The sequence below is a fragment of the Cuculus canorus genome, chromosome 3 (assembly GCF_017976375.1).
Source record: "Cuculus canorus isolate bCucCan1 chromosome 3, bCucCan1.pri, whole genome shotgun sequence".
Taxonomy (NCBI): domain Eukaryota; kingdom Metazoa; phylum Chordata; class Aves; order Cuculiformes; family Cuculidae; genus Cuculus; species Cuculus canorus.
The window spans coordinates 445,274-472,828 of NC_071403.1; the positions used below are offsets into that span (position 1 = coordinate 445,274).

Consider the following 27,555-nt stretch of genomic DNA (forward strand, 5'->3'; position numbering starts at 1 on the left):
TTTAGAACAGTAAAATTTGCTGTGCAGCTGTGCAGAAATTTTAACCTGACACACTTATTTCATGTAGAGGCACCAAAGACTTTGAGGAAGGTTTAAAACATCAAAAACTGTTATTTCCCACTGGAAAAGAAAAAAAATCATCGAGTGAGACATATTTCTCAGTGTGAAGCTTTTCATTAAGAGATTGGCGTGGTGTGATGTGAGAGAAGAAATCAGAGGTTATACTGTTTTCCTAACAAATGAGGAGATTTTTTTTTAATGCTGAGGCACTTGCAACTTGATTTTCCTCTGTAAAAGTCAAGGTTTGATTATAGTTCCTGCATTATTATTTATAGTTTAGCAGTTATACATGCCACGTCCTTGGCTGTGGCATTGCAGTTTGCACCATCTATGTCTGCTTCCTAAATTTATTGATCTCATTAGAAGATAAAAATGACAAAGATAGCTCATAATACTTCTGAGAAATGTAAAACCATTAGCAGGTCATTGTCAAAGTTATAACATGTCCTTTTAAGCTGCTTAGCAAACTGGTGGCAGCCTATGATACAGGGATTAACCTGTGCCAGGAGTGACTGAGTGGATCGCAGCGGATGGTTAATATTCAGTCTGCCTACAAAGCTTTGAAGCTGCCTAACAAAACGATACAATGGAGCGATAAACAGAAATACATTAAAAACAAAAGGAGTAGAAGTTTTCATTCCCATCCTTTATCTTGATCTCCGACACAGAAGAAGCGGAATGGGTGTTAGAGATTGGTCTGAAATTAGAGTAGCTTTTTTTAAGTTAGGTTTTGCTCCCCCAGGCGAAAGATCCTCTGGGGCGTTGCTGTCGGAGCTCAGGCTGACCTTGGCTGACACCCTAAGCCAGCTTTTCCTGAGGGGCGACCTTGAGGGTGCTCTCCTCGAGCCATGGTCAGGCGTGTCAGTCTAAGGAGTATTTCAGACAGGCGGTGTGCAGCTGTACTTTGAAGCCGGCGTTTGTTGCCTCAGGTGTAGCCCATGCCATACTGCCCAGTCCACCCACCGCTGCGATAGGCACAGAGAGTCCTCCTCCTTTTTTACAGGAGAGCTGTTCTTCGGCGTTGTTATTTTTGTTGTTTATGTTTGCTTAGAGAAAAGGCTGCAAACACAGATTGATTACATTATTGCTTCCTCGACTTTTTGGGTTTACAGCGAACATTGTTGAACTGGGCAGAGCACATCCCGCTGTGTGAGATTGGGGCTGGGATTCCAGGTTTTTTTGTGTTGGTTTTCAGAGATGGGAGCAGGGTAGGTGGTTAAGGAGGGGAGGATGTAGGCAGAAAGGCTGGTACTTTATGGATCTTTTCAGCATCTCGCCCGGCTCTTCGCTCACAGTGGAGGGCATAACACTATAAGTAAATGAAATAAATATATTCAGATAAATCCCTTTGTGGTTGGGTTGATGTACATGGGTGGGCTCTGACAAGAGCAGTGAGAGGAGAAGAGAGGAAAAATAGAAACTCAAGCCCCATTTCCCTGCTGCTGAGCACTGTGTGACCTAACTTGCACCAATACATTATTCTCCTTTAGGGGAATTTTATATGCATATTCCAGTTACAAGTAAATAAGTGTTAGGGCAATGATGAATTAGCCTAGACAACAGTTTACAGATGACAGCAGGAGGGAAGGAGGATAATAACATTATTAATCATTTCAGTTATTCATTCTGTTTTTACCTATTAATGACCATTTGTGGGAAGTCAGTAGGGAGTTAGAATTATCAGGATGAGCACCCAAAAGCACTGGTACACAGTATTTTTCTCCTGGCAAAACCTGGTTCTGTTTTCTTCTTCTGTCTACATACCTGTAATTTTACCTTGATGCAACTGTACAGTCTTGGCTAGACACACAAATCTATACATTAAGTGTGATACTAATTTATTGTCTACCTCACCAGCATGGTTTTGTGTTAATTGGTGAATTTTAAATACTTAGACTGCTTCATAACTGTGATGTATAATTATTAATGTATACCGGCATTCTCAACCTTTAATTGCCCTATCGTTGTAGTGTGGTCTGCTAGCATTTGATTGTAACAGAAACATTGTCTACGTGATTTAGCAAAACAATCTTCAAAGCTTAAAGAATTATTTTCCAAATCGCAGATCTTGTAAATACAGTCAGTAAAGAATGAAAAAATGCTTATATCATTAATAAAATGTGTGAGGAAAGCTGATTCAATTTCCTAGAGAATTCTGAGCTCTAAACCAAAATTGTTTAATTCAGGTTGGAAAATGAAAATGCACTAAAACATCAATTCTTCTGTTGAGGATTAAGTTCTAGAGGCTCTGACTCTGAAGATCTCCTTCTTGTTCTCGCATACATCCAGGCACTGGGTAGAGAAAATTCTTCAATTTCTGTGCTAAGAACACCCTCCCAGCCTGGCTTAGCTGGAGCCGTGCAAAAAGCTGATGGCCACTGATTTTAATACCATTCCCATGGCTGGTACTCCAGAGCTAGGGATGTTTCCCATGGATTTCTATCCCAGAATCCTGTAATCCTTTTGCTGAATGTCCTTACTGCTGAAGGATTAAGGCAAACTCGAAAGGTTGCAAAAAAGAACAGCAAGAACAATTGAAAGTCTGAAAATCCTGCCTGACATTGAAAGATTAAAGAAGCTCAGTGTACTTAGATTATCTGAGAGAAGGTTAAGGGGTGACCTGATCGTGGTCTCAAAGTCCCAAGTTGAGAAACAGTTTTCCGATACGTGGGGAATCTCTAATTTAGCAGACAAAGCCATAGCGAGATCCAGTGATTGAATGCTTGATCTGGACAAGTTCACACGAGATGTAATAAGTATGAGACGGTAACAGCTAAGACAATTGGGGTTTTTTTAGGGTACTGGTGGAGTCTCTGTCATTTTGAGAATTTAAAACACATCTTTGCTAAAAGCTGTTCTACCTTTACCAGAAATTATAGGGTTTATGTAGAAGTCCCTGAGTGAAACGCGAGGGTATGTGCTGTGCTCAAGGGCAACCTATACAATCGTAATCTTAGAGTATATACATTCTTTAGAAAGGAATGTTTCATACTGCTACATAAAATGGGCCCATATAACGTACTAGCACTTGCACTTTTCTAGCTGTAACGTCACTATCCAGGAGCTCGTCAAAATGGTTTTGTACCTTGGTGTGCTTAGCCCAAAGAAAAGGAAAGCTAGTTAATACAAAAAGGTATTTTTAGCCTTTCTGAAAGCTTCTTTTGCCAATCCCTAAAAAGAAACAAGAATTTTCTCCAAAAATGCAAATGCTCTGTCTAGAAGCAAGAGTATCATTTTCAGTTTTAACTGCTTCATCATTGTGTGTCACTCCTTAGGTAGAGTAAGTGTTGCGTGACAGTTCTTTCTAAAAGACAACCAGGGCCTTTTCCAATAACTACATAATTATATTTCACAATACATGTATTTGTGAGGCGTGGGGCTTTCTGTGTTCAAAGCGCTTGGCAGTCATTAACTAATGCTCACTGCACCTCTGTGGAACGGGTAAGGTAGTGTTATAGAGGCAGATGGTCCTCAAGCCCACATACAGCATTGCTAGCAAAGGAAGAAACAGAGCTTGGTACCTTCCAGTTTCCAAATTACGCATTCAAGTCTCCAAATCAAAGCATTGTGTTAGCTCTAGAACTATAGGGACACTGTTATTAGTATTATATTCTAAAACTCCCTCTCTTGTAATGGTTTTATTGGCCTCCTACACTGATGCAAGGGGTAACGCTGTGGCACTCTGCCTAATTTGTCAAGATCAGCAACATTAGCCCCTGCAGTTCTTACGAGGGCTTGACCTTCCTTCTCGGGTTAGTCCTACTGAAATTAAAGCACTGTGTGAAAACTCTGTTTCATTAACTGGGAAGAAGAAGAGGTCCTACTTATTTTCAAAGTTTGCCTTTATTTTACAGATCAGCGGCGTTATGATGTGGCACTAACACCCACCGAGCAGCAAGGGGTAAGTGCTCGCTCTGCCGTGCGCAGCCTTTGCCGGTAAAAGAGTGCTTTGTAAAATGGACTATAATGGGAAGCTCAAGGGAAGCCTGAGCTGCAGTGACCATGAGATGGTGGAGTTCAAGATCCTTAGGACAGGAAGGAGGGTGCACAGCAAGCTCACTACCCTGGACGTCAGGAGAGCAAACTTCTGCCTCTTCAGGCATCAGCTTGGCAGGGTGCTGTGAGATAAAAACTGGGAAGGTGGGATGCCCAGGAAATCTGGTAATATTAAAGAATCACCTCCTCCAAGCTCTGTAGCGATGCTCACTAACAGAAAGGAAGGCAGGCAAAAACGCCAGGGAGCCTGTATGGATGAACAAGGAACTCCTAGACAAAGGTAAACACAAAAAGGAAGCTAAGGCAGGTGGCGTGGAGGAATACAGAGAAATTATCCGAGCAGCCAGGTACCAGGTTAAGAAAGCTAAAGCCTTGACAGAATTAAATCTGTACAAGGACATCAAGGACAAAAAGGAAAGCTTCTGTAGATATGTTGGTGATAAAAGGAAGACTAGGCAGAAGGTGGAGCCTCTCTGGAAGGAAATGGGAGACATGATTACCCAGGATATGGAGAAAACTGAGGTACTCAACGTTTTTTTTGTCTCAGTCTTTCCCAGCAAGGAATCAAGCTACACCACCCAAGTTGCCAAGGGCGAAGGCAAGGGCTGGGAGATCAAAGCTGTCCACTGTAGGAGAAGATCAGATGTGAGACCATCTAAGGAACCTGAAGGTGCACAAATCTATGGGACCTGATGAGGTGCTTCTGGGGCTCCTGAGGGAACTGTCAGGTGAAATTGCTAAGCCACTATCCATCATATTTGAGAAGTCATGGCAGTCCAGTGAAGTTCCTACTGACTGGAAAAGGGAAACTTACCCCCTATTTTTAAAAAGGAAGACTTGGGGGACTACAGGCTGGCCAGTCTCACCGCTGTGCCTGGCAAGATCATGGAGCAGATCCTCCTGGAAACTGTACTGAGGCATGTGGCAAATAAGGAGGTGATTTGTGATAGCCAACATGACTTCACTAAGGGAAAATTGTGCTTGATGAATTTGGTGGCCTTTGATGATGGGGCTACAGTGTTCGTGGATAAGGGAAGAGAAACTGACATCATCAGCTTGGACCTGTGCAAAGAATTTGTCACTGTCCAGCACAATGTCCTTGTTTCTAAATTGGAGACACAAGGATTTGATGGATGGACCACTTGGTGGAGAAAGAACTGGCTGGATCATTGCCCTCAATGACCACATTGAGTTGTGGTCAATGGCTCGATGTCCATGTGGAGACAGATGACGCGTTCTGCAGAGGTCAGTATTGGGACTGGTGTTAACATGTTTGGCACAGACATAGACAGAGGGATTGAGGGCACCTTCAGCAAATCTGCCAACAACTGTGTGGTGCAGTCGATATAGTGGCAGGAAGGGATGCAATGCAGAGCGACCCTGACAGGCTTGAGAGATGGGCCTCTGCAAAACTCATGGAATTCAACAAGGCCAAGTGCAAGGTCCTGCACCCGCGTCAGGGCAATTCCAAGCACAAATACAGGCTGAGTGGAGAAGGGACTGAGAGCAGCCCTGAAGAGAGGACTTGGGGGACTGTATCCTGGGCTGTATCAGAAGAAGTGTGACCAGCAGGTTTAGGGAGGTGATTCTGCCCCTCCTCCCTAGTCTCATGAGATCTCACATGGAGCCCTGTGTTCGGTTCTGGAGTCCTCAGCACAGGAAGGGCATGGAGCTGTTGGAGTGAGTCAAGAGAAGGCCATGAAGATTGTCAGAAGGCTGAAGAACTTCTCCAGTGAGGACAGGCTGAGGGATTTTGGCTTGTTTAGCCTGGAGAAGAGAAGGCTCTGGGGAGACCTTCTAGCAGCCCTCCAGTACTTAAAGGGGGCCCAGAGGAAAGCTGGGGAGGGGCTTTTGATCAGAGGTTGCAAGGATAAGATGAGAGTAACGTTTTTGAGCTGAAAGAGGGGAGATTGAGATTAGGCATTAGGAAGAAATCTTTTACTGTGAGAGTGGTGAGGCCCTGGCCCAGGTTGCCCAGGGAAGCTGTGGCTGCCCCATCCCTGGAGGGGTTCAAGGCCAGGTTGGATGAGCCTTGGGCAGCCTGAGCCAGTGGGAGGTGTCCCTGCCCATGGCAGGGGGGTTGGATCTGGATGGGCTTGAAGGCCCATTCCAACTCAAACCATTCTATGGTTCTGTGATTCTATAATGACTACTTAGGTAACAAATACCAGGGCGTCATAGTCCAACCAGCCCTTAATAATCACAGACTCATGGAATAATCTCATGCGTGCCAGATAGTTTGCCTATCTCATCCAGAAACTTTCCAGTCCCACGTTGTGCTTTCTAATTATGTCTTCTCATGAATTTGCGAAAGTGAGGGGCAAGGCAGAGGTGAAGGACCTAGCTATGGTAGAACCATGGTGGAGGAAAACCATATGTTCAAAATGTTCATGACTTCCTGTCTGGATTTATTTTGTCCTGAGTTTTGGGCATCATCAGGCATGGCTTCTGGACTTCCTTTCTCCTAGGGATTGTCACTGTATCTTGATGATTAGGTAGAAAACTACTGAGTGATGGACAGAGAGGGAAATGAGAGGATTGCTGTACTGTCACTTTGATGACTATCACAGACATATAATAATATATTTCAGAGATGGATAACTGAATGAATAAGCTCATACTGGGCCTTCTGAATTTGCACTTCTGATGGAGACTAATAAAAAAAAAACCTAAGAAAATACAAATTCTGCTGGGCTGCTGGTATGTGTCTTTTGAATTAGAAAAGGAAAAATCTTTCCCCCAAAAAGATGAAATTTTCATTTCCTCCTTTTGGTTTCTGGCACAAGACATGCAAATGTGGGAGGGAGAAAATATCCCGCTCAAAAGAAAAGAATCTTGGGAAGCAAGTGATATAAAAAAAGTGAAAAGTGTCTTGGAAAATCCCCCCCCTCCTCCACTAATGCAAACTCTGCGTTTCACTACAAGATGAAAAGTAAGGTGCGGAGAACGCCACAGCCACAGATGTGTTTCTCTCGTGTTTTCAACTCATGTCATTCTACATAACTTCTGGTCAGCAACTTCCATGCCGCTTAGGCTCATCTCATATACTTGAGACATGAAGTGAAAAAGTACCACCAGTTCAGCAGAATATGATCGTGGCAAGCAGAGGGATCAGGTGCCTTTGCAGGCGATAATCTACAGAGCAAAAGCAAATCATTAGCCTTGCAGAAGAGGTAGGTTATTCTCGTGAGAAAAGAATCAGAATCATCTGGTAAATTCTGTGCATACTCTGCATTTTCAAATGCTTATTTAAAGTTAATCTATATGATAGTATCATTTTATGGTTTGCCAGTGCAGCTTCCTGATCTTACAATGTCCCAGAAGGAATCTGAACATTTGCCAAAATCGGTAATGGTCAGTAAACAGCAACTGAAATGGGCTGGAGAGTGTCTGTTCCTCAGACATTCATGAATTACTTACCTCAAGAAAAAGAGAGCACAAGAACTGAAAGTAGTTGGAGAATGGAGGTTTTCTGCTTTTGTTTTGAGGGGGAAGGCAGAGTCTGAATTCTTAAGCTCGTGAGCAGTCTGGGGCTGTGGGGTGTGCAGAGAAACGGTCTCTACCCAAAGAGAGAGCTCTGCTCATAGTTTTGCGGTGCCGGATATCTTAGGAGGAGACTTCGTTCTGTGAACCACACAACACAGGTACCACATAGTAATAATGAAACTGCAGAACTGCCAGCACTTCATTGGCACAGGCTGAGTTCTGATATATATTCTACCCCATTCTCCTGGTTCTCTGCTCCTCTGTAAGGGCCAATTAAAACCACGGGAATAAATGGTCAGCTTTCCCAGCAGAAGCTCATCAATAAGTCCCTCAAAGATATACTTAAGGGCCTGTTAGTAGATCTGGCAAAAGAATTACTGAAGTAACATAGCTTAAAAATAATATTGATACAAAGCCATTAGGAAAAATAAATGCTAGAAAGTGTTGCAGAGGGATGTGATGGTACTGATTGTGTGATAGAATGTCAGATATAATTCAGTGGTAAGAGTGTAAGTAGTGCTGATTTCAGACGCACAGTAACGGCACCATTCAGAAGAAATCTTTGGGTTCCCTGAAAGCATCTGCCCAGGGCTCAGCACAGACGAAGGCAAGAAGGGTGATTAAATGTGTGAAACAACTTCCTCAGGTGGAGTGATGAAACAGGGTAGGGATCTTTGGCCTGAAGGGAGGAAGTTATGGAAATCCCTGAGATTGTGACGGGCACAGAGAAGGTGAGTAATGAATGATTGTTCAACCCTTCTCACTACACTGGAGCCAGAAGACGGCACGTGTAAACTACTGGATGGCGGGAACCCAGCACAGAGTTAAGACCGTGCAGCTCATTGCTTCATGAGTGCAAAAACTTAGACATGCACAGAAAGTTATTAAACAGGTTAGTAGAATAAAAATCCATAGAGGGCTATTAAAATATTACTTAACTGTTTATTAATATCATGAAGGGATGAGCCAAACAAGTATGTATTTACTGGGTTCTTTTCCTTACCTCCATTGCCGGAAACGTGACAAAGAGCTGTAAGGGCTCTTGGACTCGCACAACAAAACTGTTTAACTCTTCCTGTGTGGAAACGTACCTTCAGGTATTCTGTTTTGGAATCTATACGATGTGTGAATGTGTGAGGTAGCTGGTGGCAGTTGCTGTGACCCCGGTGGGGAGCAGGGCCACTGCTTCCCCATCGCGGCTTCTTTGCTGTGCCCTTTGGTGCTCATGAACCTGAGGAGAGGGAGGACAATTCAGACTTTCTGTCTCTCTTACTCAATGCCAGGAAATTTGTGCCAAGAAATGGTAACATTTCTTTCTGTGAAGTGGTGAGGGCAGCATTTTGTGGTTCGGTTGAAATTTTTTTCTTTTTTTTTTTTTTTCCCTGTCCTGATTTAATTTAACCATGCAGTCAGATTTCAATAATCCTCATCACTTCTTGACTCACTGCTTTATGTCGAGATTTTTTCAGCTCTTGATTGTACAGCTCACCAGTTCCTTTTCCTTAATGTGTTGATACCAGCATTCAAGGATGGTATAAAAAACTGGAGGGAAACATGGTGATTTACTCCCTCTTGTCTATTTGTTTGCTTCAGAAGTACTTGCACTGGCACAAATAGACTTTTCTTGTGCATAGAAAGAGATAAGGCTGGGGTTTTCTGTTTTATTTGTTCTGTACCACACATACTTCCCCCACCCACTCCCTTTCATACGTGCTGACACACAGATGTACTTGCATACTAGCAAGTTGCAGAGAATTTCACTCAGCTTAGGAGAACGTGACCAATGTCTGGGATGAAATGTTTATGTTTTCAGCATCACGAGTCATTTCCACCAATCTTACCATCGTAGAGGGGTGTTTCTGGGAAGGGTGCTAAAGCACCTGTCACTCAGTGTTTAGGACACTGCAAGAACATTAGTGACAGTAGCGCTATCAAGAGTTTGGGTGCACTGTGTTGTCACAAACATTTTCAGAAGCGGAGAAGTGGTTCAGCTGATAGGTGATGCAGTCGTCTGTGTTTTCTGCCTGTTCCTTTCTTGAAAATGTCAGTGTGGCTCATAGCTCTGCTGCACTGCGATATCTTTGACTCCTGCTTCTCATACGGGAACCCGCAGATAGATAATTCAAGTGATTTTGTGAATAGAGGGATTTTTCTGAACCTACTCCATTTTGCTCAAGCGTTCTTCCTAAGCTGGGTGTCTCTGCGGGTGGATGAGTGCATCTGCAAGTTTCAAGATGCGCAATTTCTGTTCTAACTGCTTGTGGGTGGGGTGGGATGAGTGTGGTGGGGTGAAAGAAGAGAAGAAGAAACGGTCTCCGGCATCAATAAAATTTCTGGTGCCTCACATCAATATCTGTTCGCTTACAGGTTCTGCTTTTTCAATACTGGCCTCAAGAGAAGCTCCGCGGGATGAAAGGGTTATTATGTGACTCGATGCCTTGAGTCACCTCGGGTAAATTACCACATTCTCTCCGTTATTAGTTAAGTCCTTGTGTTCCGGTGAAGTCAGTGGAGGTTGTTTTCGCTGGTGTAGTATCTAAGCCATCAAGTTTAATGAATCGTTACAAATAATTTAATCTGCACTTGCAGGTGCTATTAAAACATTTTTTTTTTTAACCAAGAGAGTTTTTTTTTTTTACCTAGCAAGTGCAATCTTTCTGAGTCACAATGGTTTAAATATGGAGTAGCGGGATAGGTTTCTCTCATTAAAAAGCCTAATGCTGAATTCAATATTCCCTTCTGCTAAACTTACCTCCTCCAGAATTTAAGACTTTAAGTTGCAGGGGATAAAACATAAGGCCCTGGTTAATTGCAAATAAATAGTGCCAGAAATATGTACAGATGGTACCTGAAGTTGACTGCTGAAGACTATCCATTAAACTATATATAATTTGCACGACGTGTGTGTACAGGAAGCAGGAGGAAAACTTTTTTTCTTTTTTTTTTTTTGATTTCTCACATTTGTAAAAAACCAGAACAACGGAAAAAGAAATCATAAATGAACACTCTCAGTCTGTGAAACTTATTGGTGAAAACAGCAACCTGTATTTCTATTTGTTTACCTTAATTAAATTAATTAATTCAACAAGTCTGAAGATTTCAGCATTTTACAGGGTACAGGTGTAAATATCTGGCGAGTAGAGTGTATATATTAAACTACATCTACTTAGCTAGTAAATATTTTTCTGCATTAGTTTGCTCATTCCCAAGCAATCAGTTGTGAACTCCAGTGTTGTAACGGGTCCACAGGGAACATTTGTGCTTTGGTTGGCACTTAGATTAAATTCATCAAATGATTTTTTTCCCCCTTCAAGGCTGACATTTCAGAATGTTTTTTTTTTTTTTAAAGGTTGTGTGCCAACTGCCAAAGTCAATTAATTAAATGGTAAATCTGAAATTTGTAGGGGAAGACTATCATTCCATTTTGCTGTGTGACCTTGGAAATGTGAATATTTAATCCACACATGGCTTGCCAGAGGGTCCTGATCTGTTTTCATTGAAAATAAAACCAAACCTCCCAGAGATATTTTGTGAGATTAGGGATTACCTCAATGATGATATTTCACCCTGCGTTTTCCTTCTGCTTTTGACACTTGGTAGTAATGGGAATATCCTTGGAGATCTTGCTATGCTTGATAGTTTGGAGGATTCGTCACGTAGTATGTGATGCGAATTTATCGCCTCGTTTTCTGTGTATTTGAAGGTACCTCAGGTGAAGGTGCGATGTTCTGTCCCAGAAGCTGCGGTTCCTATGCTGGCCAAAGAACTTCATCTTAGATCCCTAATGGGGATGATAGAGGCAAAATTCAGTAGACGTGAGCAGATGGTGATCCTGTTCTGAGACAGCACAGGTACTACAAATCTCTCTCTCCTGCCAAGGACCGTATATGCCTTCAAAGGCTGCAAAGGCAGCCGTTTCAAAGATCAGACTGCACCTTATTTCTCTGCCTCCTCTCTCAAGGTGAGACCGCACCTTGAGCACTGTGTTCAGTTCTGGGCCCCTCACCACAAGAAGGATGTTGAGGCTCTGGAGTGTGTCCAGAGAAGAGCAACGAAGCTGGTGAGGGGGCTGGAGAACAAGTCTTACAAGGAGCGACTGAGAGAGCTGGGGTTGTTTAGCCTGGAGAAGAGAAGGCTGAGGGGAGACCTTATTGCTCTCTACAACTACCTGAAAGGAGGTTGTGGAGAGGAGGGAGCTGGGCTCTTCTCCCAAGTGACAGGGGACAGGACAAGGGGGAATGGCCTGAAGCTCCGCCAGGGGAGGTTCAGGCTGGATATCAGAAAAAAATTCTTCATGGAAAGAGTCGTCAGGCACTGGAACAGCTGCCCAGGTAAGGGTGGAGTCACCTTCCCTGGAGGTGTTCAAGGAACGGGTTGATGAAGTGCTCAGGGACATGGTTTAAGGGAGTGTTAGGAATGGTTGGACTCAATGATCCAGTGGGTCCTTTCCAACCTGGTGATTCTATGATTCTATGATTCTATGATTCTACTCTCTGTGTCACTTTTTGTACATTGTATTGAACTCCTCATGTTGTGTTTGAAGCTTTCCCACCATAAGGTACTCGGAAATGAGCAGAGTGCACTGACTGTTCTTCAGCTGTTAGATTCTGTCATTATTTTCATATTTGTTCTGTGTTTATTTATGTTTTCCCTGCCTGAAGACCATGGTGTGGATCAGGACCATGTATTTTGGACCCTGTATATAGATGGAATGGAAACAATATAAAATACAGTAGAGACAGTGAATAGGACAGGCGGGTATGTGACACACGACTTTTCTCCCTTAGGCACTTGAAATTCTTTCATTCTGAGTTTTGCTAAAATTTCAAGTTCAGAACTCGTACCTAATTTTTGGCCCGCCCATTCCCTGTTTGTTGAGTGAAAGCAGGTGCTTGTTTCTTTGAGAACAGAGAAGCTGCCTAGAATGGTTTCCTATGTAATCAGAAATTTGTTAGGTTTTGGTATCTAATTCGACAACTTGGTGTGAGCAGGGTGGAGTTCGAGGAGAGGCCCCGATCAGCCTTCTGTAGCAGGGAGGGAAAACTGCTAGTGCCCAGGGGTTTTCTTAAATCCGTGCCTTATGGGAATGTAGGTCCTATATACTAAGATATAGAAAGGTAATTCTTCTCAGGATTCATAGTCTCATTTCTTCTCCTACTCCTTTGCTTTTTAAAGTGTGCAGACCAGCAGTTCTGTCTCTCAAAGCCCTGTAGTGCTTCAGACATGTATTTATTACTCCTTCATCTCTTTGGAGTTGTCCTGCCTGTCCAGACACAAGATGTTTTGCAGTGGGAATATGTCATGTTGAAATTGTTCCTCCTTGTGAAAGAGACTTACAGGTGTGAGTCTGGCAGCCCAGAGAGGATGGGTCACTCAGGTGTGAGCAGAACCGTGAGATCATCAGCTCTGCTTTTCTGGGCCACTGTTACTGTATTTAGTCTGAGAAATATTTGACGTAAAACATTAACAAGAATGCTTCCAAGAAGAAAATGAAGGATGCCAAGCTGTGGATAAAGCTTGAGATCAACACTAGTTTGGATTCCCAGCTTCTTCATATGGTACAGGTTGAAGTGTCTCTATCTATGCCTTGAAGGAGAATCCCTGAGGGGAATTGGGAAACTTTAGTTTAAACAATTGAAGGAATTCAAATGGAGCCAAGGCTAAGCAATAGAAGAGCGGAAGTTTAGAATACTAAGTTTTGATGTAAATCCCATCTGAAGCACCTAAGGTCTTAGGCGAGTCTAAAACTCGGCTGATGTGTATTTAAAATTCCTTCCTGTAGGATGGATTTGTTGATATGTATTTCAGGGGAATGTTGGGCAAATAAGTGGGTGGAGCACTCGCATACCACAGTAATAGCTGTACTATATATGCACTGAGACAAATAGAGAAGGTGTTTTAAATGACTTGTAAAATTTGGCAGATAACAAAGCGCATGAATGTTTCTAGATGATCACTAGATTACCAAGCTTCCCTTAACCAGTGTTAGGTTGTTATCTGTGTTTTTTCTGTGCAAAACGCCTGTATCTCCCTTTGAACTGTGAATTTGGTTTTCCAAGAGATCATTAAACATGAAAGAGCTAAACATCCTAATTTTTTTCCCCAAAGTTGTATCTCAGCATTGTCTTCATCAGTAGCCTTGTCTGCAGGAAGTGTAAAGTTTCCTGCTATGATTGTTTGACTGCTGCCAATTATCAGATCTGCTTTTGGCAGCTTTCCTCTCAACCTGCTGATTAGCTAATGTGTGGTTACTAATACAATATGGGAAACTGGTGTAAACGAGGAAGTGAAAGATTTATTAATTTCATGTGCTAAATACTGTTTGTAATATAATTATCAATACTGTGAAAAGGAATCCTGCCTTAAGAAATAGTCAGATTTCTATGTTGGTTGTGAAATGAGGCACAAGAAACTTGTGCAGCAAACAAGCGTATTTTCCCTTTGATAATTTTCATCAGATTCATAGGTTTTAAAGGCAGAAGAGGGATCAGTAGAGCATCTAGTCTAACTACCTGTAAAACACAGGCCATGGAATTTCATCCAGCTACCCTGTATCAGAATTAATAGAAAGCAGGGGCCAAATGCTGAGCTGGATGTGCAGCAGTGTTACTCCACCAAGCTGGAATGACGGTGTTTTATACCAGCTGAGAAACTGGCGGTAGACTTACGTGACAATGAATTCCTTTTGCATAAACCTAAATGAAAATGGTCGCGTATTTTAATAGCAGTGTTGAAAGAGCCTTGCCGGGATTGTGGTTTTGCAAAGTGTTTTAAACTCTAGAAGAAAACTAGCTTTTTTCCAAATCTTTCCAGGATAATTGTGTTCCCTGCTGCAATTTAAACTCGTCCCTTCACTGGATCTCTTGAAGAAAAGGCATAAAGTTAGCAGAAAAAAAAATGTTTCTCTTTAAATTGAAACCTGTGCCAAGATTCACATTTGTGATTAATTCACGCCCAATCATTTTAGTGGGGGAAGGAAGAACTAAATAATGTAATAAGCCCTTGAATTTTCTCAGAGCCAAGAAGAACTTGAACTCAAAAGTTCAAAGATTAAAAGTCTCAAGAGCTTAAAATGTAGAGTCTGTACTTTCTTTCATTAGGTTCTATATTTGGCAAAACAAGATGTCTCATCACTCTTTTGTAGCCATCTGTATATGTGTGTCGATGATGTTATTATATTTATAGCAGATACAGCCTTATCATTTAGCTACAGACAGAATTCTACCTGCTCGGAGCTACAGGGTTTAAGAATGCACTCAGACAATATTGACATAGCCAACACCATAACATCCTGCAATCTGCACAGAAAGTAAGACTTTGTGCACACCAAAGCTGAACAAAAACCCCTTCCTTCCTGCTCCCCGAACCTAGGAGAGAGCGTTTAAAGGGAAATACCAGTGTGGGGAGAATATCCTTCAGATTCTAAGTCAGATTCTGTCAGTTCTGTCTCAGGAGAGGGTGGCAAAGGCTTTTGTGTTGAACGATACAGACATGTGTGTCTACCATGTGAACATGTAGAATATATAGAAAGGAAGACAGCTTCTTATGGGAGCAGCTGCTTATGTGGATGGTAAGCAGAGAAAATCTAATAGTATTCCCAATCTCGGTGATTATAAGCAGCTAATGGATTGACTGATGAATAGTTGGAGGTGCTTTGTATTTGCTTGAGAAGGGGTAAACAGAATACGTACATTTCAATACAAACATTCCCCACACTTTTTTCCTCTACTGTTTTTCTTTTTCCAGTGCTGTTTCAACATGCCATGGCACATTTTGGTGCCACTGTCGCATGGAGAAAAATTATGATAATTTACTGCACAGATAAACTTCAGAAGACATACTCTGAAGCTTACCAATAACTCCTCTTCTCTCTTGCTCGCTCTGTAGGACTATAAGACCCCACACCTTCTTTGTTTCTCTTTGCCCTTACCCAGAAGCGTTTAAGCACTCCCCATCCTTTAGGAAATCCTCATTTACCTCTGTGGTACCACAAAGTATTTGGTAACATGGCACGTGCCTGCGAAGCTTGTAGCAACAGCACTGTCGCAAACATCTGCCTCATGAGGTGTACACAGCTTCTGAGCTTCCCACAATGCTTAGACCTAAGGTTCATTCAGCGCTCTGTAAGAAAACTGAGAAAAAGATAACTGTATGTCAATTTTATGCAGCTGGGCAAGAGGAATCTGCTAAAAATGCCGTCTGAAATGCTTTCCCTTCATGCACGTCAGCCTGTAGCTTGTGTTTGATGCTACTGGGAAGTAGATTCTCAGGAACGAAGCATTGGGAACAGCAGCTTGTGAATGAGGACAGCCCTTTGCAGCACCCTACCACGTTTGGTGGTGTATTGCAGAACGTAGAGGCCACTGCTCCTTCTCATCCTGATCCATTATGGTGCCTCCCACCCAAACGAAGATGTGTGTCAAGAACGCCGGTTTATTTGCACCGTGGTACAAGGTAAGACAAGACAAAACATGAGTGCCACAGAGAAGCCTGATGAAAGCGGCTCTGAACTGTATATTGTGGGTAACTCGGTATGAGCCTGCGTTTATTGTTTGGTTCAGTCCTACATTTCTCAGGCCACTAGGCTGACCTCCAAGCAGCTTTAAAAATATTGTTTTTCAAGGCCTGAAGTTAGGCCATTGTACAGAAAAATTGACTGTGGTTTATAGTCTTGCCAAATTAAATTTAGCTTCAGTGACAGTGACACGCAATCTGTATAGTTTAGCCTCACCAGTGAATAAAAAGGCTCCTTCAGCCTAGTCATAGATGTGTCAGTAATATAAAATTCTGACAATTGTAAGAGAGTTGCATTTGCAGAAGCTTTGCCCTTTCAGTCTGGTGATAAAACATCCGTCTGTATATAGTTCCATTTTGTCATTTGCTTATGGAGCACTTCTTTCCTACACTAAAATTAAAATTGAAAAGACTTTTTTCGCTTTTGGGGAAAAGAGCACCGTTGAAGAGAAATTCTCCCTGGCAAATTAATAGATAAGGTCTGCCATGCTAACTCAAAAGCAAGCAAAAGGTAAAAATTGAATCTCTTTATCACAGTTAAGCCATTTTTCTAAAGTGAGGAAGTAGTATGGGATGGAAAATATAGGATAGATTCTCTTACAGAAAGTGCTTTTAAACTTTAAAAGATCCATAACTAATATTGGGAATGGTTATAAATGACAGTCTTCTCTTTTAGATTATATTGCATTTATTACATTCTGCCAGGACTTTATGGAGATTCTCAAGGAATTAAAGTTATATTTATGATAAAAACATGGAGCTGCTTCTAAATAGCATTTTCATCATATTAACTGTTGCCTAGATAACAGGCGTATCTCCTCGAGCACTTCTATTCTGGTTTAGCACTGCAGCTTGCAAATTAATACGGTCATTATAAGGCAGCAAAGCTATATCACTTACCTTTCCATTATTGTTCAAATCAAAACCCATATTTTTTCAGTTTTCCCTAGGGTTACGAACTGGATAGGGAAACGTTATCACCTTGCAAAATAATCTTTCAAGACTCACTCTCTTTGGTATTAAGAGAAGCAGTTAATCATATTACAGTAATTTTCATATTAATAGGTCCTGTGTAAAGAGAGAGTTAATGCTTTCCTTCTACATGCAATCCTCCAACAGTTTTTTATGTATACATATATTTTTATATATGTCTGTGTATATATATGTATATATATATGAATCTGCTTGGAACTAGATTAGCACAAAAGATACCACGTCCTACTCAGTATATGAATCAGGGTCAAATCAACAACATACCCTTAAATTTTTAATCAAAATGGCAATCTGTCGTCCCTAAGAAAGTTAGATAGTGTTTAAATGAATGACATGAATACATACTGTGTTTTAATGGAAAACACAGGGAGCAACTTAACTGCAGCACAGGAAAACACGCCATAGAGTATCTCGCAGATACTTTATTCCTCACCCTAGAAGCTGTGATCCTACAGCATGTGTATCTGCTCTAAAATGAAAATGATCTTTACACCTGAATTCTATTTTTTGGAAGGTTAATTCACCTTTTGCTTTTGTGATATTCTCAAATACTTAATATTTCTGAAAGCTTCTCATATAATGTTGTACATTTAACAATGTAATGTTATTTAAACTCAGGGCTTTAACTTCACGCGTGAGCATTTTCTGGTAGTTTTCTTTTATTCCAATCTGCCAACTGAGTAATGAGAGCTGTTCAGAAGAATTTGAATGTGAATTTAAGGAGTTGGCCAAAGAGTCAGGTGTTCACTTAATTTTTGGCAGCCTGAATGTGAAAGAAAGGTGGGTGAGGTCTGCAGAGAGGTGAGGAGACCCGTCTCTGCTCCGCTCCTGCTCTGCTCCGGCGCTGCGTGGGAGCCGGAGCCTACCCAGGCGTCACGGCTAATAAGCCCCACAGAGAGTGGGATCAGGACCTGGAGCACTTTCTGGCTCCCAGAGCCGGTCAGTGTCGACTGTGAAGGGCTCTTCTTCGGCAGGGTGGGAAGATGCTTCCTTGGTAAACCTTCGCTTTCTGTCAGCATCTGCCCTGCTTCTGCCGAGCTCTGATGCCGTAATGATGCCATCTCTCTCGATGTCCTTCATTATTCTCCCCACTGTCATTCCCAAGGGGTCTGATTAAAATCAGTGGAAATCGCCCTTGGATTTTACTGGCTTTGGTGCACGGGCTCTGCTCCTTAATTTGCCTTTCTCATCTGTTTTTAACTCCACTTTCTGTTTAGACACACTTCTGCTGCGTTCTTCGCATCCCTCATCTTCCCCCACTTTCATATACTTTTATTCCTATTCCTGACCCGCTCGACAACTGTTAAATTACTTAGGCAGTGAGTAAAATGCAGATTAAAGAAGTGCTTTTAGCTTTGAGCTAAAATGTGTTGACAGGACTCACAAGAGGCCTAGAGGAGACTCAGAAAAGTGGTGTCATTTTGGGAGAAAAAAGATAGAAAAATGATTCTCGTTGGATCTGAGGACTCACCGTGGTTTTGTGGGTGCACTTCTGGGTGCATTAATGAGGTTGTGAATCCACTAATAGCATGCAGAAACAGTTTTAATTAGTAATAATTTTAGCAGTTGTGTAACGAAACTTAAAGGCAGCTTGAATTAGGTTCTACCCTCATTACAATGTGTAAACCAAAAGTAATGTTATTCAAACTTATGTTCTTTTTGATTAGCAGAAATCAGACTCTAGCGCGCTCCTGAATTTCAGATATTATACAGTATTTCCATTTATAACCTGACATAATTCCCACACAGCATATGGTATTAATCTGGTGTAAACACCATGTTATGATGATACTCGAACACATACAGCTGACATGAAAATGTCTTCAAGTACAATATTTCCAAAAGCAATTCTGTCTGTGTGGTTGGTGGTTAGCTTGCTGGGCTGATCTTTATTTCTTTTTGATACATACATGAAGGTACACAGGAGAAACATAATGTATGAAAAAGGAGATATTTACACTATTTACAGAGGAAGAAAAAGAGATTTCAGGATGGTCCATGTGTTTTTGGCCTCTTGGGCTTTCATAAGGAAATCTCACCTTCATGTGAACACAGTATTTTTGCAGTATTGGAATTTCCTTTGTTTGCTTTAGCGGGTGGGTGTGGAGATTAGTGCGAGGAATACAGTGGCACGGAGTGAAATTGATGACATTTTTGTAAGAGCAAATTGTGTCCAAAATGAGTATTTAAGGAATTTTTTTAGTTCTTGGTGAAGGTAATACTGCTGATGTGTATATGCCCCAGACATCAACCTCTTCTGGTAACCAGGCATTTCTCAGTGCTCCCTGCTGCGAGGGGTGGGAGAGCCGCGCCGCTGCCCCACGGAGATGTATGTGTGAAATCCTTAAAAAAATTGCCTGACATTGGAGCTGAGCCAATCATTTTGTCAAAAGGAGATAAATAAAAGCACGTCTTTTGGAAAGTAAATGCTTGCGGATGGTAATATTTTTGCTTGAACGCTTGCCAGTAGGGCCAGATTCACAGCTGGTGTAAACTTTTCTAGTGCCATTGAGTTAACACCAGTTTGAGATGGAAAATTCATTTATTAGGATGAAGTGCAGCTTTTTCACAGATTGTTTGTAGCTCCACCTGCTACCCACACTCTCATTTTTTTTAGCCTTTCCTAGTCCTTTCTTTTCTTCCTAAGGATCCTTTCTTAAATACACTCCAAAGAGAAACAGAATAAGGCACCCTCAGTATCACATTCTCATAATGAGAAGGAACTGTTCAACAATCCAGTTCTGCACTCGTTAGCATCACTATAAATGCACAATGACTTAATTTCAATTACTTCATACTTGTGCTACAATGATTAACAATAGGTTACGCTGTTGATGGCTTTGCAAGGTGAGCATTTCTGGCTCGTGGCTCTCACCCAATACAATACGTTATGTTTAGAGAAGAGACGGCTATATCAATCGCAGCGGGGCAAGTGTAAATCTGAAATAACCCCACTGAAACTTTGCACCAGTGTGACTAAGAATTGAATTTAGCCCATTTGGTTAAATTCCTTTTAATGGCTTCTGCACGTTCAAGCGTCCACCAGAGATTAGATGGAAACCAGCAGCCTTGCTGTTATCTGCGGTGCAAGCAGGACAGCAGAGGTGAAAGGCTAACGCATTATCACACCGCGCCACCTGGCCCATCCAACACAATTTGAGCAACCATAATTGTATTGATTACTTCTTGTGCTCATGACTAATGACCTCTAGCTGCAACCTTGCATTTTCTAAATCTTTTATATTCTGATTTAATAATAAGATTTGATTAAAAATTGCCATTAGCCAATGCCAATGATTAGTCAGCAGGACCGAATCCCGCCAAGTTCCAATGAGTTTCATTATTCTGGAATTATAAAGGACAGAGAACTTCTCTGGGTTAATGATACAATGATTCCGTCTCAATGAGGAATGAAAGAAAGCAACGCTAATACACAAATGTAGCAAAATGTATGGCTGTTACTAACGGCCACGTTTTACAGAGAAGTGTTTGAAGAATTAAAGGGACTTTGTCACAGATGGTGGGGACAGTTTGCTTTTACTTTTCATATTTGATTGGAAAGCCAGAGTCAGATGGTGCGTGAGGGGGCATTTTCCTCAAGAAGCCACTTCCTTTGATGAGACGAGAACATAGGGGGTGTTCAGTTTCTCCGTGTGCCGCAACAAAATGATGCAAAGTGTATGTGGGCAAAAATGAATTGCGATTGCTTTGGACAAGAGGATTTTCCCAGGTTGTTCACCTGCTGAGGATATATTAACCTTCAATATTTATTTACTTTTTTTCCAAAAGAATGACTTAATATTTAAACAAAAGGATACATTTTTGCATCTTCCATGGAAAATAAAAAAGTACACTGTTTCCTTCCAGGAAGGTAAAACATTTAAGTAGGTGTGAGTTTCTCTACATGTCGCTAAATCCTGCTGAAGTGGAGTTTGCTTAGGGCTGTGCTTGGGCACCTTAGAGCTCGCGGGCTCGGAAGCGAGGCCCTGGTGTTTCTGCAGATGGGGTGCACCAGAGGAGATGCTCCGTGGGGGAGACATCTGCTGTAGGCTGGGCATTCCCCCAGGTCCTCTTGGAGCTGGCTGAAGGACTGGGTGACGTTGAAGTCAATGAGACCTGAGAGCACTCGGCACCTTTCAGGTTCAGACTTCTAAATAATAGAAGAGCCTTGAGGCACAGTAAAAGCATTTCCCCCCTTGTAACACAGGAGCAACAATACTGTCCTCCCTCGCTTTCATCCTCCAGAAAGTAAAATACGTGCCAAACCTGAGTCCTTTAAGATTTTTAAGGTATTTGAATAAAGAGATACCTCTTTTAATTACTGCGCACATAAAATCTTCTGTCATCTTCAGGAAAAAAAAAAAAATTGAACATACTTTGTTAATAAAGTTTGCCTTTGGCAACTGTTGTTTTCCCTGCTTATTATAAGTGCCTTTAAAATGTTTCCATTAATTAAGGCTGCTTTTATGGGCTACATCCATTTAGTAAAATTACAGAAAGAAGTGCTGCCGACACATCTGCCATTGACTTCTGTTTGCCTGAGCTTTTTATACCCCCGTGAATAGCACAGTGGGGAGAGAAAGGCTGCGAAAGAGAATGATAGAAAGAGGTGAATTCTGTCCAGCAAAGCATGGAGGTCAGGAGGGACTCGGCTGGTTGCATACTCATGTTTTCCAGGATTGCACAAGGAGAGTGGAAAGTTGGTTGAACTCTAGTTACAACGGAATAGCGCACTTAAAAAATACTAATTGAAATGCTCAGAAAATAAAAATGCACAAAACGTGAGTCTGAATATATGAGATTGTGTCCTGCTGGTGCAGACAAGGAGGAGGTTGATCTGAACATCTCAGTATTAACTTGCGGACGTTTTTATACACCCTCAGCTGAAAGCATTACTAGCCAGATTATAATTATAATTACCTTGGCTTCATCTCAGTGTTTATCTGCCATGACACCCACCCAGCCACCTGCCTGCTATTAATTCATTCAACACTAACTTCATCTTTTTTCCTTTTATCTTGTTTTTTTCCTGTTATCTTAACTTTAAAAAATGTGTCCGTTATTAGAAACAAACTAACACAATATTTGTTTGTCCGTGACATCATATATTCCTTTGTTGGTTTTTTTTTTTTTTAAATGAAAAAAACCTAACCCAGAATTCTTCATATTGTAAAAATAACTTGTTTGTATTTTATAGTGGAAAGTGGAAAGATCTGGTGTTTGACTCAAAGACTCAGAACAGCTGATAGTCTTCTTCAAATTAAATCTTTTTTTTTCCATCCCAAATATTGCCAGATATTCAAGTGAGAGGAAATTCATGGCAAGGGGCAATAAGCGTGGTGCGCAGTTGGCTCGTAGGCTCGCGAGGGGGTGCGGTTCTGTACGAGCCCTGGGTATTTATTGCTGTTGTTCCTAATGAGGTGCTGAAATTTGTTGTTTGCCCCGGCAGAACACTGAGATGTCCAACTCTGCTGTGAAACGATGCCTTAGAAACCCCACAAAACAAGAATAACTTGAAATAGCAGCCATTCCAGTAGCGCTTAAAGCCTTAAAAGACTTATTTTGCTGTGCTGCTTGCAGGACAGAAACCGCTTCTCCCGAGTATGCCTTGAACCGTGAACTGGTGCTGTTGTGCGGGTGTCCTGGATGTTTGGTGAGCGGTAGCTCGAAGCACGAGAGCAGACTGCAGCGTGTCGGAGAGAGCTAATTATAATAATGGCTCCGGGTCAGGTAAACGCTTCACTATTTATCTGCCCCAACCACTGTTTATTATAATCCTTGTGTCAACACATTTTTACAGAGTGAAAATTAGCAACTAATTAATTTAATTTCAGGATTTAATGCCACTGTAAAGGAAAACAAGCAAGGTTTGTATTGAATAGCGATGTTTCTAGAAGGCAACATTATAAACGTGGAAGTGAAGGATCTTTAAAAGCGGCTTCGAGATGTGTGGTGTAAAGGTCTGATCCTGCAGCCATTCATCAAGCTCAGTTCATCAAACTGCACTTAACTTTAAGTGTCTGGTCAAGTTTTGTTCAAATCAAAAGCGTGTGTTTAAATGCTTTCTGCACGGGGATCTCAGACCCTGGTCAAGCAACAGTTCTGACTCGGTTGAGCGTGCTTGCCTGGGGAAATGTGTCAGGGTGAAGGCCTAATTGCCTCTCTTCCTCTCTCTACTGTTGATGCGCTTTTTTTCGATGACATTTCTGCTTTCTGTCAGTCAAACTTTAGAAATGTCAGAATGCAAGACGTGTTACCCAGACCTCTGTACAGATTTTGGGTGCACAGTTCAAGCAAACGAATGAATGGAAGTGGAGTATTCTTATTGTCTGTTGTACTTCTCGGCTCCCCAAAGTATGCAATCCGGTGTTGATTCCTGACCTGTTTCAGCTCGTGCAGTCTTCCTTCGGTGTAACTCACAAAGGCACAGCAGCACCTTGTGTGTAAGAGACAATAACGCTTCACACTCTTACAGTCTTTTTAACCTGAAGACTTTTGATACTTTTGGACCTTCTGGGGCTGGAAGTTTCCTCTTTCCTACTTTTTATCTTTTTCCTTATATTGCCTTTGCTGCTCTCTACCCTTTTATTCTTAAGGGAGGTCACTGGTGGAGAAGCTAGAGTACGCTTTTCCCAGGTCCTGGATGATTTCTTTGATTTTTCTCCAAGCTCTGCTGGGAGATGAAGCCTCCTTTTCTGAACTGAAGGCCAGAAGAGACCCCTGGTGTGTCCCAGCTGGGTCCCATTCTGGGTGGCCGAAGGTCCAGGGCTCCAAAGCATGCTGCACCTACTGGACAGTTTCCTGTACTTTTAGCCCTAAAAGATACAAGAAATCTGTGGCAGACCTTTGAAAACAACCCAGATATCTTAGCTGTTCTTCCTCCGTTTTAGACATTAAACAGTTTTCACTCCCAATGCACAGTCACATGTTGCTGGGATTTTTATGTTACCTTTTAAAATGATGGGCCACTGCATGCAGGACTCTCTATTTTTACGCTTATTTTTTCTAATAACAAATTCAGGAAATATTTTAATAATGTGCAATTATCAGAAAAATTGTCTAAAGTGTCTATTCAACGCTGTGCTGATTTGTCTCTGTGTGGTTAGCCTGGCTCTGTCTTCGAAGGCAACTTCAATGTCAGGCAGCGGTTGCTGCAAAGGGAGCGTGTGCAGCTACAGCTTTCACCAAGACAGCGGCTGCGGACTGAGGGGCCAATGCGTAGGGCTTATGATCTTCCTCGTCTTGTCGGAGGAGGTCACAGAAGTCTTCAGATTGGCTGCAGAACATTCCCTCAGAGCAACGCACCTTTTGTACTGCAGAGCTGCTGCTATTTTTGAAGCCGCAGTCTTTCTTTAGAATGTATATCAATGCATTAGAAATGCCCGCAGGGACAGGGAGAGACTTCCTGTTCGGTGCAGTAAATATTACAAATTAAAATAATGTAAAACAGGCAGGAAAAGCCATTGCTGGGTTTTGTTCCTTCTTGCCAACTGCAAGTCAAGGACAAACAAAAGCATGGAGATCCTTGACTGTAGTCAATGAATGTATTTGTATAAGGAGGTAATAATAAGCAAAAGATCAATGTACTGGAGGTCTCTGAATTCTTTCTGCATTACAAAGTTCATCAGGCTGGAATGGCCTGGGGAGAACAGTGCTGTGGGGACAGCACAGCAAACCTTGGGCTGTGTGTTTCAGAGGGGAGCTTTGCATGTGCCTCATGTCCTCTGCTTCTTTACACTGGCCTTGCACAAAATCTGTGCCCATAAAATGATTGTCCTGTGCAAAGTATAAAGGATTTACATAGCACTTACTACCTTGGTCAAGAAGTAACTGCAAAACAATCACCTGCCTAACAGGCGAATTTCCTAATATACACTTGATAGGGTAGAAACCAGCCCTGGATTTCACAGATACAGATTTGAAAAGCTGCTAAAAATGTGCAGAGTTGTCCACAAAATATTTTCTTCCACACTCACAGGAAACATTTTCAAATCACAACTGTTTTCCTGTTCACCAGTGCCTTGTGCAGACACTTGATGAGGCGGTGGATCATCCCGCGTGGGTCTCTGCCACGTCTCACAAGAGGTTTGCTAGTGAGCGTCCCCGCTGCAAAGGGGTTCTCTGCCTTCAGTGCCAGGCGCTGGTCCCTGGGTGAACGGATCACCGTCCTGCCGGTCACCCAGCACCACGTCTGAAGGAGAGGAGGAGGCCTCGTGGGGCCTGATCCTGTAATGGCACTGCGTACAAGTCATGAGGGTCCATCAAGAGGACTGTTTATTTCATCATCTTTGACTTGATTACTGAACGAGCACCACGAAGGCTCACTAAGGCTGAGCTTTGTTACTGGGCTTGGCTGACCATCAGTATGTGAATACTCAGAAGTATGAATAAACCTAATGTGGAGAGAAAAAAACCCACCAAAAAAATCACCTTTAGTGCCTACAATATGCTCACTGGTTTTCAGATACAGGACTACAAACTTCCTTTACAGAATTTAAAATTAGTTTAACTGAATTTGTTATCTATTTACACAGAAAGTAGAAAAAAAAATTAATTACCTCTTCTGACTTCTGTGGCTTTTCCCTGAGCTCCAAATGTTGCTGTGGGTAGGTCACTTTATCAGTCACGTTTCATTAATAATATAATTTTTACTTTCACTTTTTTTTTTTGTTTCTCATTTGTATTGTGAGCTTCTGGGAAGGATGGACTTTCTCTCACCATGGGTTTGGAAGATATACCAGATGCCCAGTCTAGTATGAATCTTCAGACACAACTAGAGTAGAAACAAATAATAGTAAATGATTGTTTGTCGTTGTTTTAGGCTATGTACAGGAAAAAAATAAAGCACGTTAAAGCACTGGAAATGGACCCAAACTAAGTTCTCTAAATGAGATAAGCCAAGGCTGTTGCTGGTTACTTCTTAATTAACTAAATGAAGCATAAATAACCAATAAAGATTCAACTTTTGCAAATAAGCGAGGACTTTTATGCATGCCAATAAAATGAATGCTGTCTGGGAGATATTCATTAGCTGAGTGGAAGATGTCTGTAGAGGCTATGGTCCAGAAAGTTGGTATTTTTAATGGCACGGGCGCAAAGGATTGTGTAATAAAGTGAGTGGAGCTAGTAAAAGAAAAGAAGTAGCACTTCTTCAGTGTGAATATGTTTCATTAAACCAGCAATAAATTGAACGGACTTTTATTGTCTCCTGGTCTACATTAGCCAACTCTGAGTTACGCTAGTCCGTCTACCCATTCCTTTGCAGAACAATAAGACTCGTTTACTGTTCCTCACAAGCTTTAAAGTAGATAAGAAAGATGTAGTAGGAAGCTTGCTCTGTGTGTGGAGGTGAAGAAAAGCCTCTGTGAAACAGCACATTCTCAGGTATGCCATGATCCCTTCTTTCTTGTTTGTGTTTATATGGTTAAACAAGAAAAATGGAAGCCCTTACCTTTTCAGCCAAGGTTTATTCCCACCACCACGGGTGTTCTGATGGTTCTGAGACTTCTTAATGTTGTGTCAGGTTCAAGACAGAGGAATTTTCAGGACTGAAGTTTCTGGCGAATGAGAAAGATCAGAAGCAGCAGATAAAATGGTAGCGTGGTCAAGAGCAGCGTTATGTGCGTACACCTTGGTGTCCCTTCAGAGCCGCACGTGGCCCTGCTCTCTGGTCAGACTGAGGAGGCTGGTGGCCTACCCTGCACCGGCTGTCTTTTAGAACCCCCGCGGTGTCCAGGAGCAATGTGATGAGTAAAGCTGTTTCTCCAGGGGCTGACTGCTTTGTGAATTTGATAGCTGTTCAAGTGACACACGAAAGAGTGTGTGACTCAACATGCTCTGGTGGCTGCGCAATTATTCTGCTGAAATAATGATTATTTCTAGCTCTTTCTACTTCTTTCTTGCTCACAGACTTCCTTGTGCTTTGCATAGGGCACAACATTTTATCTTCCCTTTTCAGTTTCATTGAAGCCAGGTCATAGTGCCAGGACCAGAAACAACATCCCTTGAATTTCAACACCACCAACTCCTGTGTCTCTCCTTGATTCCCAGTTGTTGGCTAAGGTGCTGGTCCACTCTCCTTTGGTCATGTTTGAGATCAACAAGGGTCTGCCGCCTAGGAGTCTCCAGTACTTTCAGTTATCCAGTGCCTCACATCTCATGGAAAAAAGCTTTGTATTCCATCATGTAACTAAATGTTTCGTCTCAATGTCCAATGGAAAAGGGCTGGAGGAAACTCAAGAAGATCAAAAGGTAAGTTCAAAATCTGGGTTACCGATCATCAACAGATGTGGTGTGCTCAGTGTCTGAGGTACATGTAGATAAAAGATCCCACAATAAATATGCATACAGGTGCTGGAATAGCACTGCTAACAATGACAATTAATTACCTAATAGATTTGATTTTGATTTTTTTTAAATCTCTCCTCTGCTATCTCCTCCAGTAAAGGGAAAATGCCTGACAGGATTTGGGGACTATTAAGAGCCTAGCAATACATTCTGGATTGG

At 41.9% G+C, this 27,555-nt stretch overlaps 1 long non-coding RNA gene across 23 annotated transcripts in view; it reads left to right on the forward strand.

The window, feature by feature from the left end:
* Nucleotides 1–27,555, forward strand: part of LOC128851851 (uncharacterized) — a 352,018-nt gene that overhangs the window by 175,889 nt on the left and 148,574 nt on the right. For 19 of the 23 annotated variants that reach the window (XR_008449359.1, XR_008449361.1, XR_008449365.1 and 16 more), the window contains 4 exons: nucleotides 9,910–9,994; nucleotides 11,246–11,393; nucleotides 15,711–15,996; nucleotides 22,630–22,779. This is a non-coding gene — a long non-coding RNA (uncharacterized LOC128851851). The remainder of the gene's footprint in view (nucleotides 1–9,909; nucleotides 9,995–11,245; nucleotides 11,394–15,710; nucleotides 15,997–22,629; nucleotides 22,780–27,555) is intronic. The other 4 variants (XR_008449379.1, XR_008449375.1, XR_008449370.1 and 1 more) reach the window with 3 other exon arrangements.